This window comes from Phaseolus vulgaris, chromosome 11 (assembly GCF_000499845.2).
Source record: "Phaseolus vulgaris cultivar G19833 chromosome 11, P. vulgaris v2.0, whole genome shotgun sequence".
In the NCBI taxonomy this organism is placed as follows: Eukaryota; Viridiplantae; Streptophyta; class Magnoliopsida; order Fabales; family Fabaceae; genus Phaseolus; species Phaseolus vulgaris.
The window spans coordinates 6,984,172-6,988,670 of NC_023749.2; the positions used below are offsets into that span (position 1 = coordinate 6,984,172).

Consider the following 4,499-nt stretch of genomic DNA (forward strand, 5'->3'; position numbering starts at 1 on the left):
TTACATGCATATCATGGCTCCACCCATCAGAACAACAAAAGACATCCATTTTACATGTACGCGGTTGAAATTCATGCAACCACCAGAAGCCTCCACCGGAACACCACTTTCATCGTCCATATTTTTGTTACTATCACCACTTCTGTCTGCATGTGGCTTCGGTGCCGGAGCCTTAGGCTTAGGGAGCACCACGTCAAGTGGAAGAAGCACCTTGTCCACCTCATAAATAGCAAGCTTGTTGTCTGTATACACGATGCCTGTAATGGTGGCATTGACGGCACCGGTGCTCATGCTCATGTGGCTGCCACCGTAAGTGGTGATGTTAAGTTGCAGCCTTTTGGGGTCATCACCGGCTTGGGTCTGAACGGGGTTGGTTAAAGTGTCGAAGTTGGAGATTGAGAGGAAGGAAGAAAGAGTGTGAAACTGTAGGAGTTCCACCTTTTGCCTGTCGTTGAGTGAGTTCAGGAACCCTCCTTTCAGCTTTGAAAAGGCAGTGTCAGGTGGCGACAAATGGTCAATCCCCTAGAACCTGATGTGAGGAGTTGAGAGTTGAGTTGGTTGATCAACTAGGTTGTCTTCAAAAGCCGAATCAGAACAAAAAATCTTTTGGCCTTACTCAGTATTTGAGCAATGTCAAAGGTAGCGGCTTTTGGATTCATATACCTGACTTGCCTATATTCTAACTTTTCTTAGAAGCAGTGTCCTTGATAAATAGTTTTTATCTATTGAGAATCACCCTCTTGAGAATTAGGGTTTCTTGTGCGTGCGTGGCGCCAGCGGAACGCCTCCGCATCTTAGGGTTTTCCGTGCAAGGCGGCAGCATTGTGCGTGACGGCAGCGGAATAACTGGAGGTGCGGCGCGGCGATGCTACAGGACGACATCTGGAACACAGAGCACGGGAGAGACGTAATTAGGATTTCTTGTGCATGCATAACGGCAGCGGAACGCCTCCGCATCTTAGGGTTTCCGGTGCAAGGCGGCAACATTGTGCGTGACAGCAGCGGCGGTGCTACAGGACGACGATGCGGTGCGGCGGCGTGGGCAGCGTGCGGTTTGTTCCGTGTTCTTGTGGAAGTTCTTGGCGACAACTTGTTAGCCTTCTAAAATGAAGGAGGATTCTGCGGGTTTTCTCATACCATGGGCTTGTTTGATGGATCGGGAAGTATGTCCTGATAAAAAAATATATTCTATATCTGGTCAAAGGAAGACTTTTGCTCAGGCTTTGGGAAATACATGTGACATTCCTTTGTCCCAGCTACCTACTCCTTGTATTAAGGGAGACATGATTGTTGTCCGGATTGATGAGGCAGATTACTTGGCTGGTCTTGAGGATTGCAAAACCCATCTCCATGGTCGGATTATTCTATCTAAGGGGGATAAACCTCTTACACACCTGGATTTAACTAAAAAGTTGCAACCGGTGTAGAAAGCTCTTGGACCATGGAAAGCAATTCCTCTTGGAAAAGGTTTCTATGAGTTTGAGTTCGCTTCTATAGAAGACATGTGATAGGCCCTCGGGATGAGTTTGTTGAAGTTATCTCCTGGTTTATTGAGATTGTTTGCCTGGACAAAAGACTTTGTCCCAGCTACCATGAAGAATACCAAAGCTCAAACATGGGTTAGAATCTACCATTTGCCTTTGGAGTATTGGAAACCAAATACAATATATTCCATCGTTAGAGGCCTTAGTACTCCTTTGTCTTTGGATGAGCATACTATGAGAAAGAATAGGGGTATGTTTGCTAGAGTGTTGGTGGATATTGATCTTCTGTCCCCTCTCTCCGATCAACTTTTGGTTGAACGTCCAGACTTTGCTTTTGTAGCTAGTGTGGAATATGAATGGCTCCCTCCTTTTTGTTCTCATTGTAAGATGATTGGGCACGAGCTTGCTCAGTGTCGGGCGATCCATGACCAGGGTCGTGTTCTTGGGCCTCAACATAAACCTTCTCAGAAGGCATCTTCTGATGAACGGGACCAAGGGAGGACCGTGATTCCTAAACAACGTAAAGAATATAGAAAAAAAGATCCGGAGAAAAAACTCGTGGAAGGCCTCATTGATAAGTTGAAAGTTGATGAAACAGGGGGAGGACAGGATGATTTTGCATATATGTCTCCTCTTGAGGATGCTTCAGATCATGATAGGTCCTCACCCAAGCAGGGGTTGTCCACTCCCACTTTGGATTCACTTGCTGTTATGCAAGCTAAGGACTCAGAGTCAAATTCAACAACTTTTATTGATGATTATCATGTGGAGGTATCTGTTCCTGTGCTTGTACCATCTCCGTTGCGTACTACCTCTCCTCGGAGGGTTAAATCACATGCAGATACTAATGCACCAGTTCCTAATGTGGGGGCCTCTGCTATTGTGAATGTACCGTCTCTGTCGCCTCATACCTCCCCTCGGAAGGCTAAATATCTTGGGGATGTTAAAGCAATATCGTTGGTCCTTCAAAATCACTTTTCTTCTCTTGATGGTTTGGAAACTACAGATGTGGGAGGTGATTATCATATTGGAGCGTCAACTATTCCGCCTGTTGGAATTAATTCTGATCATATTGAAAATCAGGTTGTTTCAAAATTTTGGGCTGACTCCAATGAGATGGAAGAGGATGCCAGTGATAATGGGGAGGAAGCAGTTTGCACTAAAAGAAAACCAGGGAGACCACCTAAGGGGACTGGTAAATCCAGAAAAACTGTTAAGGCAGTTCTTTCTACAACGTCGCAATGAAGGTCTCTTCATTTTTCTGGAATGTTAGAGGATTGGGAAACCACAAAACTGTGGAGATGTTGATTAGTTTACTTAAACTGCATAAACCCCTCCTAGTTTTTCTTGCTGAACCCATGATGTCGTACACTAATGCTTTCGACGTCCTTTTCAAATCTGTTAATATGCATTTGGTGGCTACGTCTCCTATTGTTAATAAAGTTGCTAAGATTTGGTGTTTGTCGGTTCCTAATCTTGTCCAAAGTTTCTTAGTTAATGATCAATTTATCTCTGTAACTTGTCTTCTGCATGATAAATGCTTTAGCTTTGCAGGTGTTTATGGAGCTAACACATACTTGACTAGACGATTTTTGTGGAGGGATCTTAGTTTCTTCACAGGGCCTTGGTGTATTCTGGGAGATTTTAATGTTGTGCTCTCGTCGGATGACTGTAAGGGGGGGGTGGTTCCTAATCAATTTTCTTGTAATGAATTCCTTAACTGGATTAATACTAATGATCTTTCTTGTATGCCTTTTACTGGATCTAGTTATACTTGGTGTAATGGAAGGAGAGGGGTGCATAAAATTGATGAGCATATATTTATTCACACTCATTAGCCTAATTCATAGATTATTGGACTATAATAATAAATAAATCCATTGTTTTAATTAATATTCTTATAATTGGGTTTATTTGGGCCTTAGCTATTATTATTGTTAATTTTGTGTTTTTAGAGTAAATTATCCGGAGGAAGCATCTACCTTTGTGAATGGGCCAAATATGCAAAAGTCCAAGTTGCTTCTTGAACCAAAACAGAAAAAATATTATGAGGAGAAGAAAGAGAAAATAAAAGCTACAAGATTCTAGAAACAGAATTGGAAGCAAATCTTCTGCAAAATAAAAATAATTATGGAAAGATAGAAACTTGGAAACGGTTAACAAAATATAAACTACAATATTCTCTCAAGATCCTTGGAGCAGAAAAGCCTATAAAAGGACACAAGCATCAAGGAGAAAAAGGGAGAGCTTCATAGGGTTTTCTTAGTTTATTTTCTTCTTAGTAATTCTTTTGTTTTGCCTCCGCATGGAAGGCTAAACCTTTTTGGTTGATTCTTTTGTAATTCCCCATTGAGTTCTGAGGTTTTGTTCAATAAAAGTTTCGATTTTTAATTCTCTATAGCAGTTGTTTTTATTGTCTAATCTCCTGGAAAACTGGTTTTTGTGAGAGGTTGTACTTGAACGCATGATTGAGAGTCTTCCTTATCTTAAACTTTGGTTTCTTAGTTAGTTCGCATTGTTCTAATTAATTTCTTGGGCGCATGATTCAAGGAGAGGAGGTAAGCATTCCCATGGAGTATACGCATGGAACAAAGTGGGTATTGATTAAACTAGTAGACGCATGCTTTACTGGTGAGTTTCAGTTGAATCAGATCGGTGCATGTTCAATCTGGTTTAGCTCTGTTGGAGGATTAAGAAAAGATTAATCTTTAGAGAACCTGTGAAGAATTCAATGGTGGAAGAACTTGGGATCAACCGCTTTTTATTTGCTATTTTAATCTCTTTTATATTTTTTGCACAACTATCTCAAACCCCCTTTTTATCTTTATTGTTATTGCTAACTTTTATTGCTTGCAGATAGATTTTAAATCCTGATCAACTGATTTTACTATTGGATTCGTTGGAAGACGACTTGTGGTCATCTGACCACAATTATACTATCATCTCTTTAGGGTAGACACTTTAGTTGCTACTTTTTGATTTTTTAATATTGAAAGCAATTCAGGGAAGACTCTG

At 41.3% G+C, this 4,499-nt stretch overlaps 1 pseudogene; it reads right to left on the minus strand.

The window, feature by feature from the left end:
- On the minus strand, positions 1 to 659 carry LOC137823152 (fasciclin-like arabinogalactan protein 12; annotated as a pseudogene).
- Between the last annotated feature and the right edge of the window lie 3,840 nt (positions 660 to 4,499).